Source organism: Anopheles merus, chromosome 2L, assembly GCF_017562075.2.
Source record: "Anopheles merus strain MAF chromosome 2L, AmerM5.1, whole genome shotgun sequence".
NCBI lineage: Eukaryota > Metazoa > Arthropoda > Insecta > Diptera > Culicidae > Anopheles > Anopheles merus.
In genome coordinates this window covers 15,728,353-15,742,692 of record NC_054083.1, presented here as the reverse complement: position 1 = coordinate 15,742,692, position 14,340 = coordinate 15,728,353, and the positions used below count along the sequence as shown (strand labels likewise).

Here is a 14,340-nt window from a genome sequence, read left to right as displayed (position 1 = left end):
CAAGCATGTTTTTCTTTATTTAAATTTGTTAAATTTAATTATTTAATATTAACTACCTGTTTAAATATTTTATGTAACTTTAATTTAAATATTTGTATTGTTTTCGTTCCAAGAAAGTAAAATAAAACTATGTGTTCAGATTTAAAAATGAAATATTTACTTCAATGCTGCGTTTTAAAATTATTACCTAGAAAAAAATCTTATATTTATCGATGATTGTGTTCCTGTATGAATTTTATATTCACAATTTACAATTTTAAATTTACAAAAATTGTATTTTAAATTACTAGTACCAGTAAAACTAATGCATCGATTTAACATGCAGTAAAACATTCATACCCAGCAACATGAACCGAGTAGAATACGGCCTAACTCTCGCGAGTCATCGCTTGCCCAGGTTGCCGCGTGAGAGCGCCGGCTGGTAGCGCACTCAGTTTCAACCAAATCCTTACGCAGTTCGGTTCGTCGGAGGGTACGTTCGTTCGCGGCATTACCATTTCGAGCCCCATTTCGCGCTACACAGAAGCGTACAAACGCTCAAAACGCACCGGCCCGGTCGTTGCCGGTTGCACTTATTATTCATTTTGCGAGCCGTGCCAAAGGTTTCCGTCCCACTGGCCCTTGCATACACATACGCCGAAGCAACGCTCGCCGATTGGGTGGCGTCCGCGCGATTACTTACCGTGGGTTGTGGACGCGTTTCCCGTCCAGAGTCAGGTATGGTTTGACGGATGCATGCGTATACGCAACGAGAATCACCTCACCGAATACACTATCGCGTGTCGCGGCCCTACACGAGTGAGTGTACCTGTGTGTGCTGTGCTGCGATGTGATTCAATGTTCTGTTTACCACCGTTTACCGTGCCAGTGAAGGCAAGAAAGCATCGGAGAGCACTTCGCCCAGTGTCCGTTCTAGCGCGCCGGCAATGATAATTGTACATTTAGTTCATTAGGGAAGCATTCAACCAATCCGCACCAATATTATCCGCGAGACCACCGTGAATCGCGAGGTAGGACGTAGCGGCAAGCAAAACGCACCGAAGAAGGGTCTCCGATGCTACACCGGAAGGCGGAACGTGGCCCCCACTACATTCGTCTCGAGCCGGATTGTTGAATCGAGAAATTCGAAACCCAAGCCCTGAAAGGGTCGTAAAGCTGTGCCTGTATATGCGTGTGTGTATGTGTGTGCATGTGTGTGTGTGAACGTGTGTGCTACCTGCGTGGAAGGCTCACCTGCCTCTTGCGTACGAATAATTACCACACGCCGGTAGAGTGCGTCTCCCCGATTCGTTTCAATCCGCGCTGCCTTCGTGTTTGTGTGGCTGGCTTGCGAGAAATCTTGGAAGTTTTGTGAAGGCGGTATTCGGCAGTTAGATACATCCCACCCTATGTGGCATTCTCGCGAGTAAGACAACTGTTCGTTTCAAAGCAAAGCAAAGAAAGTGCTGCCAAGCAGTGTGAAGCTCTAGACCGCCACATAGATCATACTCGTTAAGATAACAACAGCAACCACCGGCAAACCGGGCTCAACGGTGCAACTAGGCCCTCTTGTCCCGGATGCTGCGCGGTTCGTTCGGTTATTTCCGCACAGTTTCAACCACAGTGTACCGTGACAGTCTGTGCCTGTGTGTGGGGTTTGAAAGTTTAACGAAGAATATTTCATCTCCAGTCCAGTGACAGTGTTTGTGTTTTGCCCCTTTTTTGTTGTTTCATGTTTCTTTTTTTCTCTCCACCCACGTTATTGCAGCAAAGGCACGCATCGAGCGCGTGGTGACGCAGACAAACCCGCTCGTGTGGTTACCATCTTAAGTGATAGTGAAAAACATACTCATCCGGCTTGGCCCGGCGCCACAGGCGGAAAAAGTGTTCGAAACAATCGTGTAAAACAATCTTGTCCTCCGCTGCCAACGTTCAGCGAAAAGCAGTTGCGCGTCGTGATTTCCTCGTGACCAGCTTCCCAACGGGTAGGTGTTTAAGTTAAGCGCCATCGTGCGAGCTGCTTTCTTGCAAGTCCGTTCCGGTTCCATATTGGACCCGTTCTGGGGGTTCCCATGTGCGAAGCTCATTAATTCTGCAAAACGCATTGCTGCGCCTGCTGAAACAGACGGAGAACCGTACGGTGACGCACCGTACGCCATGCAAAGATGGCAAATCCGAGGCCGCGTGTAGGCTGTGGTGCCAGTTTCGTAGAATGTGTCATGTGTCCTACGCCACCACCGCTTTCCACCCACCATCTCTCACTCTAACCCTTACTGCTTAAGAGTCATCACATTGCATCGCAATTGCGTAGCATCATCCTCAGGGCACAAATAAATGGAACTGGCATGTTCCGAATACTGATGCCAAAGTTTTAAACCCCACAATTCTCCTACGCCAGAACACACGCACAGAAAGGGACAAAGTTGTTCAAGGGCTATGCGGGGAGATGGCGGACCACTAAGTATGAAACTTTAAACAGCTGCAGATTAAATTTGGTCCCAAGTCTGCCAATGTTTGTTTGGTTTTCTTGCTCGGAAACCATTGCCACGTAAATACAGATTCCAAGTTTGTTGCTGCTGTACAGCCCCTCCCGTACCAACATAAACGAGCGACAAACACTGAGTCTTCCCGCTCCCGGTACCTGTTGTGCTGTTGGGGCTCAAAAAATCATCTCTCCTCAGGTGATGGATAAGTGGGCACAAAAACGGGTCACGAAGTACCCTCAAGAGCGTCTGTGTCTGTGTGGAGACTCGTGAAAATTGTATTTTGTAATTTATACAGCGCTTGAAGGACGTTTTGGACAGTGACCGACCATCCTTGGTGCCACCTCCAGCACGAACGTTAATGAAGGACCAGATAAACTATCGGTTCACTTTCAGCCGACTCAGTCCGCCCAGATCGCTCAGTGCGAGTTGCTACGTCTGCAAATTTCGTACTCCCATAACTTGAGATACTTTATCGCCCGTTTTATCACAGTTTGGAAGTATAACCGTTGCCACCAAGTGGACGGGTAGCTCTCTGACCGCTCTGAGCTACCTGCCTGTTGAAATCAAACTCGAGGGACGCAGTTTTACTTTACGCGCTTTTGTTTGCGTACGTCAGCCCTCGATACGCCAGACGACGACGACAACGACAGTTATCGTTGCAATTTTTGGACCAGCACCAGATTTGTAAGGCTCCAGACAAAACATTTCAATTAAAACCCGTTCGTCCGTCTGGCCTTTTCGGCGCGGACTTGAGCAGATTTCAATTAAGCTCCAGTGATACGTGTGTGTGTGTTTTCTTTTTTCATTTCAACCCTTCCGTATATTCTCAGTCCTCGATAGTTCCAAATCCCCACTGCCTTCTCGAATGGTACTCCTGTCAGTAACGCTTCCTCATCACAAATGTCTCGTCTCGCGCACCGCGCAACCCTTAATGCTCAGCCCCATCGAGTTGTTTCGTGAATGGACTTGATTTGCATGCAGCTTGCCTCGATCCTGGTCCTCGAGTGGGGCAGTGGTTGCGATTCGCGAACGCAATAGGCTTCACACTTGGAACACTGGTTCCAGCTTTGCAAACCCTTTCGCCGTGCAACCCTGGAAAATAAAAGTAGCGGTGGCCCTTATGTTGTGCACACTGCTGTGTTCACTCGACAGTCCGACTGCATCCTCCACACGACGCAATTTTCGGTCTGGATTGATTTCTTTTTTTTACCCCCTCTGGAGACCAGAATACAGTGGAGTATCGGCGAAGTAAGCCGATTTGCTTCTGCCCACTTCAAACATGGCAGTCCGGAGGGGACAGCGACAGAACCTGGTGAGAGCTGTATCGTAGTAAACATACTTCAACTTTACTCTTGCGCCAGAAAGGATACAACCACCAACGGGAGGTATGCAGCCAAGTGCCGAGTGACTGGGAAAATGACTACCCGGCCGGTACCGTGCTCTTGGTTCGATCGTGAGCGGATTAACCAGATGACATCCGCTCCATATGTGCGCAAGTAATTGCGCTTGCCTACGGGGACACGGTGTACGTTAATGCATGTCTGTAAGAGCGGACAGCATCGGAAAGCAGAGGGGGATGAAAAAAAAAGTTAACCATAATCCTAACAGTCGATCCAGTTGTCGGAGAAATACCGAGGCTAACGCTCTCCAACGCAGGCCCGAATCAAAACGCACCATTGTCCTGCCACCGCGTCCCTCGACAGAGTTGTTGATCTGCGGGAAGTTTGTCTGTAAAATTTAAAGACATCGCGATAGCACCACTTGATCGAGAGGGAACGACATCGCGCAGACCAGAGTGCAGCATCAAGTGGCTTACGTACGGGCGGATGTGGACGTATATGGACGAGTTTTTTGTTGTTGATGTTGTACTGCTGTCTGTTCCTTCTGCTCAGCTTCATCCTGGCTCTTTGCTGCGTTCGTAAAGTTCGACAAACTGAGCGATAACTTGCGCAGCACATTTCGGTCGGTCTCTGGTGTCTCTCTTTCCGACTTTTGAGTGGGGTTTTAGTTGATTTTTTAAGCTGAAATGGAATAATTTTTCGACCTTTGGGGCTGACTTTTCCTTCCAGGCAAGGGCACTTTATCGTTCCAAAAAGATCATTGAACTGAAGCGAGCACATGTGTATGTCGGATCTTACGTGAAGATTTATAGAACAGAGAAGATAAAAAAAAACAATCCCCTAATTGTAATTTTACAAATTGGGCTTGGCAGCTTAAGTTGAACAATTTATTAATTATTTGTCTTCGCTCTTCCATAGCGTTTCTAATAAAGCACAAATAAATTAAAAGGGTGTATCGAACGCCGCGAGACACAAACGCACGAGGGGGAAGGGGGGGGGGGTGAATACCAGCTGCAATAAATGCTAATAAAAATCCGTACCCACAACTTCCACTCCCCACGCCGTCCATCATACAGCGGAGTTGCTCGTACAACAGCTGCTTTCGATTGGTTCCATTTGCCGAAACCATCGCGCAGACACACACACGCACACATCCACACACCCTTCTGTTCTAGTGGTCGCGCGGGGAGACCAACACCGACCACGGCACTAACTGTACGTGTGGACATTAATTAAAATGCGCGCGTACCAATACCGCACATGACACGCTCGCTGCGCGTTGCGCATTAGTTGCGTTGCGCGCCCTGGCCGCGCCCGCCTCGTCGGAGTGAATGTCCTCCCGCGTGAGGCGCTTTTTTGTACACCGATCACGGTCTAGTGCGGACACGATCACACCACACCCTTCTGCCGTCCCTTATCCCACTCACCGGTATTGCGTGGCCGGACCTTTTGGGTCGCTTGTTGTTTCGCCCCAGCAAAACACTCTCTGCCTTTAGCAACGTTCCCGGCAGCTGCGGAGTCCTGCAGGAAGGCTTCAGCAGCTCCAACCAGATCTATTGTGTACGGGCCGAGCCCGATAGGATAAACTTGCTCAAGAGTTCACGCAGGGTCTACCCGTCTCATCTTGCGCTGCTTTTCTGCGCTGCCCCTTCCGCGCACATAACCGCAAGCGCATGCAATTTATTTTTAGGTCCCGCGATGAGCAAAAACCGGCCGGCTTTTTTGTTGCTTTCCACACCATCTTCCCAGCATTTCGGCGCATGCTGTCCTCACTGTGGCGGTTTCAAAGCCATGGCGGTGGACACGCCATTTCAGCGGGCGCACAGTTTGCGCAGTTTACTTCCCGCATCGTGTACCAATGGTGGTCGCCGAACGGGGGACGTTTGGGCATAAATCATGGTTCGGTGGACGCGGGTGACATTATGGGGTGTTTTTGCGGGTGTGTGTGAGTGTGCGAGGGCAAATGTGACTCACCAGCATGCGCGGGCAGTACCGAGTTTAGTGGCAGATCGGGTTTTGGAGGGTCGTAATGTTTGCAGCGTTAAAGTTTCTAAAAAAACCTTTTAGCATAATTCTCGGAAAGTTTGTGCTGTTCCTGTGAGCGTTTTTTTTACGATTGGTTTATTTTAATAACTTCGAAGGGAATATCCCCCCTATTGGTATGGTTTGGGTTATCATTCAGCCGTGACCAACTAGACCCAGCATACTTGCAACAAACCCAACTAAAAGGCCAGCCTGTTTTTAGGTCCACTTTCAATGAAAGTTCATTCCCTGCAAGAGAACCTTCATTCCTTTCACTCTCTGTACTCAAACATTCTGTGCTGAAGCAGTATCAACATTGCTCGACATTTTTTGAGTCACGAGATTGATAACGGCGCGCGTCCGTTATCAGCACAGTGGAAGGGATGTCAGGCAAAGATAAGGCACACGGTCCAATCGAAGTGACACAATATCGTATCAAACTGACTCGTTGACGGAGAAAGGCAGATCGTATCATGTGAGCTCTGACTGTGTGAGAGTAACTTCTTCCTATCGGTGTTACTCACTTGTCACTCTGGAACGGCGTCACCATCGAGTGCTGTGCGGTGACATTTTTTCTTCTTAGTATAGCCTGATAAAACGAAAACGAACAGAACGAGGACAGCAAACGGTCATGCCCGGTGCTTGCTTAATTTCCGGCGGTGTTGGCAAAGGAAATTTAATACACAAATGCGCAACAAACAAACAAACCACGCCAAAGGCCATACGGTCGTTGTTGTGGCGCGACGCTCTTGACCAGGTCAGCAGGTTCATGTAGCAAATTTAAGACAATCGAAACCACAGCTCCACAGCTCCCTGTCAGCATAAACGGCAGTTTTGCTTACCGCGGATGTTATTGGTCGGTATGTGTGCGCGTGTCTGTATTTTTCCACCACGCCGTCTTGACAGACCTGCCTGTAACCTTTAACCAGCTGTCAACAGCTTCAAGGCGCACCAGCAAAGGCATTCTCAGCCACGTTGCCCCGTGTCAGCAGTTATCTGTTTTCAACCACGTGTTGGAGCAACCGGGGAGCAAACTATTTGCGTAAAATTTGCGAATTTTTGTTTATGACCGCAATTCTAGTTTGGGGTTTTATGTATTTCTTTCTTGCGAAACTGTTTACTCCTTTCGGGCACCGATTGCCAGATAAGATTATGAACGTGGAACTGTTGAAAATTCCCAGCCAGTAATGTCAGCTTACTGCACTCCTCTTGTTCTTTCTTGTAAGTTCAAAAGATCAACGCCCTATTACACACGAAGCTATGGGCAGCAGGGAAAAGCCGCACTCATGTTCGCTTCCTCCCACATCGTGGTGGCGACACTGTTTTCGATTATGAATATTTCCACTTTGCGGGGAGCACAACTCACACATAAAACTAGCCCCGCAGCAGTGGTCGTAAAGTGTGTTTTCTCTCACGAAATGGTCCCACTCGCTTCCCACTCTGGTTGCGACATCCTCGCGAGACCATGTTCGGAAGCATAAAAATAAGCAATTTTTGATGCATGATTATGTGATTCTTTCACGCTCGTGCTTCGTTCGCTGTTTGGGGGAAAATTTGAGCCGCCAGGGATGCAGGATGACCGGGGAAAGTTTTCGGAAAAAATGTGATTCATTTCCTCCCTTCTTATGCTTCGGTCCAACACGAGCCAAAGTGGATTGAGTGGCCCTATGGCGAAGGGGGGAAAGAGCGACACGACCCACTGGAGAGCTCTTGTTCGCTGGCAAATCACTTTTCCGAAGAATAGAAGAAAAAATAACAATCCCCTAATGCCACCGCGAGTTCAAACGTACACTGCCCTCTGCTTTCACAGAGCGGTGATGTGGAAATGAAACATCCATCCACACATGCGATGTGTGACGTACTCCAAACACACAGCGACTGCAATTATGTATGTTTATGCGGGGGCCTGATGCATCGATCGATGACCGATGTTGTCATCGTCATCATCGTCAGCACAGGGCGAGTGTATATGTGCGGCTGTGGCGGATCACTTATAATGGCTCGCAGTGTGTCTACAAAGTGTGCTCAAGAATACAGCATCATCTTCAAGCCGCTGACGCTCCGAAGAAGGAACGCACTATATTCACGTTTTCAGTTTTCGGTCAGATGTTTCGTGTCATTGGATTGTAGGTTAAGTTTTTCGGAACACTCTGTGTGGTTTCGTTCTGTTTGCGTGTTTCACCCGCCATAGCAGCAGGGCGTTAGATCGGTTACAAGATGGATCGAACACCCGTGCCGCAGCTGCTCGATACGATGAATATCAATCAACATGCTCAAGAACCCAGGGCAAAGTCATTCGATCGACCTCCGGGCACCCACTTCAAACTTTTTATGGATTGAGAGGATGGAGCAGAAGGAGGAAATGTATGTGCCGAAACTAACCGCAAGAGGAATGTGTGCAAGAGGAACAGCAATTCAAACTTCCCAAAAGTGCGCTGTGTTAGGCTGAGGTAGGCAATAAATCATAATTGGCGTTGGTAAGGGTTCACACTTAATCCTTCCGGAAGCGGCGTCGAATAAAAAGTAGGCAATTTCGGGAAAAACTTTGTTGTATAAGAATATTTATCAACTATTCACTTCGATTCAATCGTTTCCGACCCAGTTACTCTACTTTTTAATATAATATTTCATTAAATAAAGCTCATTTACTCATTTTGACACGTTAAGTCAAATGTAATATTATCAAACAAAACTGTCCAAAACATTAGGGAAACATGAAAGCCTTTCAGCGACGTACCAGAACCTTACTCCGGGAATATCCCATGAAGCAAAGAAACGAGCTCAATCTTAAAATCACAACCACTACAAGGCAGAAAAAAAACAATATAATCAAGCTACACATCCACTCCAAATCACACAACCACCAACAAAAAATAGGACTCGACTTTGTGTGTGGAGGAGTCGTCCTCACAAACGACGATAAGGACATACGAAAGGCCGGAAGAAGCCATTCAACTACTGTGTGCGACGAGACCCCACATCCTCCGCTGCCCTCAATTAGAGGCGATGTGGCGGCAAAAATGTGTTCCTCCTTCGCAAACTTCCTCAACCGCGATGCGTAACGGATTGAAACGACGCCGATATGTAGCGCGAACGAAGCGAGAAACCATTGCTTTATGTTTTTGGCAGCGGAGCCCTCTGCTTCCGAGAATGAGTTATGCTCTTGTCTCGCATCCAAAATGCCTTGTTTGTTGTTGGGTGGAAAAGCGTGGCGGAAAAAAATAAGCCACTCACCAAACAACGTCTTCTAATCGTCCAGATTAAGGAGATTGCGGATCATCCGCACCGACAGCCACTCTGTCGACACGGGCGACAGGCAAAGGACGAACGATAATCATCAAGGACCAATCTCACAGGAGAGCCAAATTAGCTTCCAAACTGGACGAGAAATGGTGGTGCTGTGCGTTATTTTTCAGCTGTGGAAGCGTGCTGGGTGAAATTGAAAATATAAATCTACGGGTACAAAAACTCCTAACCTCCTACCAAGAAAAAGGCTAAAAGCATATAATAAAGGCATCGGTTGGACGTAATATCAGAGAAAATTCTCCCGAAAAGACGCTCCAAACGACCCGTAGATGATGATCAATCTTCATAGGTCGACTTTGAGTCGTGAACTGCCGTGCAAGTGATCCCTCAAGTGGGACAGTTGTGCTTTTTTTGGAAAAGGATTCGTGCGGCGTTGTACGCACACGCACACCATGGCCACGGGACATCTACGGCACTCTAAGTCCGCACGGGGCTAGTGTGTGATTTAATGAAGGCATACTCCCTAAAGGCTGCTCCGAAAAATGGCTGCGACGGGTGTTTTTTTTTTGTTCTTTTTCTCTAGATTGATTCCTATGAAGAGCACTCAGACGAACGTAGCACGGAATAATAAAACATGAAGGAGTGAAACACAAAGCAACATGGGCTCCATTCGTTACGGGACGCACCTTCCAGCTCCTTGGAGATAGAGCAAAAAAGAGAGAGAAAGAGAGAGAACAAGAAAGAGTATTATAAATGGATTGTTGATCAGCACGAGCCGGGTGAAAATTGATGAAGCCATCCTTCATGTCCATTGTCCTTGGTGGTTCATCTCATCATGCGTCTTGTGAGAACGATGCACCACTCGGCACGCATTATACATGGCGTGATTGATGCGGTCAGGACCACGACCACCGCAAAGTGAAACATTCAATTAAACCCCACAGCACACTACCTCTCCTTGACAACAAAACCCTGACCCTAACATCCGAACGCTGTCGAGGAGATGTTGAGATGACGACTTATCGACGTACTCCTTGATGGTAATATTCAAATGAGCGGCTGCGCTGGGGGAGATCTTCCTCATCCGTTCTAAATTAGTGTCCTCCGGTGGTGATTGAAGTGTGTGTGAGATTGAAAAGAGATTTTTATACGTATTCCAACACAAAAACAACAACAAAATCTAGACGGAAACGTATTAGAGCCGATAGAAGTGGTTCCAATTTCTTCCCAGAATTGCAGAAGAATGGAAGGCACAAAATAGACATGGAAAAATCTTTCAAGTTCTAAACCTCATTGAAACTGACTTGGCAGGCGGGTAGGCATAAGAAGGTGTGTGCACGCCGTGTGCACCTTGTAGTATGCGGCCTCACGACCGGAAATTGATGGCGGTGATTAGACCAGGAATGACAACATTAGGTGCCGCCTCCACGAGGTCAGAACGGTGTTGGTTACACTGGCTGTATTGATCGTGCCTGTGCGGTCCCGTGTGCAGCTGGTAATGCACCCGTAGGCTACCTCAAACCGGGTGGCCCGTGTGATGTAAATAAACATACCACTGGCGTACTGGGGAGGCAGAAAAAGAAGAAGTATCGGGTACTATGGGACGGGGTGATTGAGCGAGGGGTGAGGACAGCATCCGCTGTGGAGTTTTCCCCTCTCATAGACGCACGAGCATCTTCGGGGAGGGTGGCGCGTGCGTGTGTTCAAGACAGTTTAACCATTTTCTGTAATATATTAGCTGATATTTTGAAGAACTAATTGGGTTTGGGCCATTTTCTTTTCTTATCAGCAAACGGAATGCACCGCAACCATAATGTAAGCATTTGGGCTGTTTGTCTATCGCTGACATTATTTCTTCCCCTGCGAAGCCAACTTTCCATTGTTTGAACCGTTTAACGTATTCTTCCCAATAATGATTATTAGACTCGATTTTCTTTATTTGGATGAAAAGGAAACATGGAGCATTCTTTGGAAACAAAAGCAAAAACAGATATCAGCCAAGTTCTTTTCTAGCCCTACATTTGTTCCCGTGCATTGGTAAACTCTATGGAATTGGTTTAAAGCAACTACCATCAAACTCCTCCATATCTTTGTTTTCAATTTCTTTTATGAGCCCATCGTGCGCAGAAGCGTCCAATGAAATCGAGACTGTTATTCTTCACATTACATACCACACACTTTACGTCCGCGGTCGATTTCTCCTTCGTGTCTGCCTTTGCTTTTGTTATGCTCTTCTTCCGCGAGTCTGCAAGCAGCGCAACGAGAATTTCGTCGCTCAGCTTGTAGGATGGAAACAAAGTAAATAAATAACATTTGTGACAGGGCATACTTTGAATAGCTGCATGCTGTGTCTGCAGTTATATCGAGTGCAATGATCATGACAAGTTGAGAGGGGGAGATTATTTCAATTTTGTTGAGGTGCAACTAACCAAACATTTTTGTTTCAAGACTTACACATCTCTGATATATTACAGTGGGTAGTTTAAAGAAGATGTATCAATGTTTTATCTTCAATACAAGAAAGTATTTATCCCAAAGCGATACACTGTTTCCTCTTCAATTACTCTGCGAAAAGTGTTTCTCAATTCAATGAAAGGTTATTGTTACTCCATTAGCAAATCAATATCACTTAAAGTCTTCCAAAAAAGGGAACATATTGTTTACTACTCTAGGGGGAGTTCTCGATTGCTACTCCCCCGCTTCTAGTGCTGCTCAAATGATGTCATTAGAGTTTGCCATTCTTCTACCTCCACAAAAACATGCTCAAAGAACGAACAAACTCTAGTCTATCCCCATTTAGCTTTCCAAATCTACAGGCAATTTCGACCCGCCACCAGATCGCACAGCCCCAATGGAGCATAGAGCAATCTACGATTAACGACGTCAAAGTAGCGGCTCGACAAGCACTATTCAAATGAAATCGTTTGTCGGCCGGGTGTGTAGCCCAACGTATAGACCCGATTGATTTCAAGCAGAACGAATAGGTAAAAGCGCACTATTGCGCATACAAATTGATTTGTCATCGGTTTGGCTGATGGTAGACGGAGGCTTGTTGTCGTCGAAGCAGCGGCGGGCGAGGGTATGTTTGCATGAGTTATTCGAGTTCAAATTGAATATTCATGTCGCCGGGAGCCATTCACCCGTAAAAAATAAACCTCCCCCGCTGGGCGGTGGGTGGCAACATAAGCGACGGCACACTATCGATTATGCACTCCACCTCCGGCTTCCGTGAGCGAGTTTCCTATCGTACTATTAACTCGATGACATAGGAAATGGAGCGCGAACAAGGAAATGGTATGTTGCCGCCTACCCGTGCAAGGATCGAAGGGTCCTTGTGAGCATGATCTGTGCCGGGACAGGAAGGTGGAAAGTGATTAATTAAGCGCAGGTTGATTGGTTTCTCCAGAGCCACAAATGTGAGTGTCAACTCGTCACCCTCAAACCGCTCTCCGGAGGAGCGATCATGAGTGGTTTAATCTTTGTAAAGCAATCGCACCACCAACAGCCCCAAAAGGTGGATCTCGCTCGCTGTGAACTGCGGTCGATAAAGTTCGTAAGCCGTTTAGCTAATGGACCATAAATCAGAAACATTCCTTCACATTCAGCATTCATTTAGTCGAGTCCAAACGAACGAATCGACCATTTAAACGTGCATTCATAGCGCAGTCTTACTGCTAGACGAGCAAAATGGTATTCACAAGTAAAGACCTACAGAAAGAGCTCACCCTTTTCGCTATCTCTCGCTCAAAAAATTATACCCTTATGTCTCTCTCTCTCCCTCTTCCTTTCTCTTTCCCTCTGTCTGATTTCAATCGTAAAATCGAGATGGAAAGAATCGAAACCTTCCGGTAATGTTTATGATTTTATGCTCCCAACAACAATGGACCGATTCACGGGTGTAATTCGTTCGACCGCGGGTCCCGTTCAATATAGCCGCGAGGGTGTTGGCGGCTTGTTGAATGCTGTTAAAATTCCACCAAGATTACTTGGGGCCCAGGCTAATTTCTTCATTAGGAGATCCTTTGGAACAAATCGACTGGGCAACGTCGGTCTGTTCAGGCCAGTTTTTTCCTTTCTCTCATCTTTGCCCTCTTCAGTACGATCATCCCAAGCTTCAACCCCACTGTCCTTCAACAAGCCACCACGCGACTCTGGCATCATCTCCGTCATGGCCGACTTATGATATGAAAGGAAAGCATTATTTTTATTGCGATTTTCAGCGATAATATTTCTTCTTTTACGACGGCAGATGCTCTGATCTCGCACCACCATTCATGATCCTCCCCCCGAGGGGAAGTAGATTCACGCGCGTGTAGCCGATGTGTTTGACCGCGGGGCTACAACATAAACACCGCAGCATCGATCGTACGGTTCCCCTATGTTCGGCAAAGGCACGGCACAGCTCTGTGTGTGAGTGTGGGGTGTGCAGCCCTTGAAGGCAGTTTAATTAAATTTTTACTACACTCCACGCACAAATGGCGATGGTTCTTTGTGGGACGAGTTTTCCGAAGCGTGATATCTTCGGCTCTCCATCGAGCGCTGGCCTAGAAAGGGAAGAAAAACGTAAGATTACGAGTTTCTTTCTCTTTTTTTAAGAACATCGACCTCATCTTTGCTCATGCAATGAAGTACAGCGAATCCTTCAATTGGCGTTGTTTGTATGTTTTTCTTTTTTGCCAACACCTTTGCCCCTTTAATGTTAGAAGTGGGTCCAATGAAAGCTCCAACGGATGTTAAGAAAATTGCATTAAAGTGTATTTTTTATTATACACTTTTAACAACACCCCTCTTTGGCAACATTGTAAACAGCTACTACAGTCCGTTAGATTACTAATTCTTTTTCTTACTCCGTTTTAAAAGGTTAACCTTCTCCTGCATTAGATACGGACCAACATTTTTTAAACAAAAACAAAACCATTCTTATCGATAACTTCCACCGTATTTCATGCCTTACTTCTTCTATTGATTAATAGCTCCATCGACCATAACCGTCTGACGATACCATAATCGTAACCCTAACGCCTTGTTGCCAAAGAAAAAAAGGTCAAGTTGCGCCCTGGTCAAGTGATTACTAGCGCTCTCTCGGCAGTTCTTGCATCCATAGCACGTCCATACCGTGCTGTAAAACATAGTGAAGAAAAATATATTCATAATTTATCAAAATTTATATGATGATTGAAATGACGGTTGGGAAATGCCCGGGATCGATTTTATCTTGCAGAAATAAGGTTCAAAACTAATCCATTCCTTCGTAAAAAAAAAACAGG

The 14,340-nt window shown here is 46.6% G+C and overlaps 1 protein-coding gene across 10 annotated transcripts in view; it reads left to right on the top strand.

The window, feature by feature from the left end:
* LOC121594384 overlaps positions 1–14,340 on the top strand; it is a 103,667-nt gene that overhangs the window by 34,184 nt on the left and 55,143 nt on the right. For 5 of the 10 annotated variants that reach the window (XM_041917583.1, XM_041917579.1, XM_041917582.1 and 2 more), the window contains exons 1-2: positions 444–717; positions 1,748–1,964. The exons of 1 other annotated variant lie outside the window; for it this stretch is intronic. The gene's annotated coding sequence lies outside the window, so the exon portion shown is untranslated. Of the gene's footprint in view, positions 1–431; positions 718–773; positions 799–956; positions 1,011–1,030; positions 1,406–1,747; positions 1,965–14,340 lie in introns of those variants that run through there. 4 more of the 10 variants (XM_041917574.1, XM_041917577.1, XM_041917576.1 and 1 more) reach the window with 4 other exon arrangements.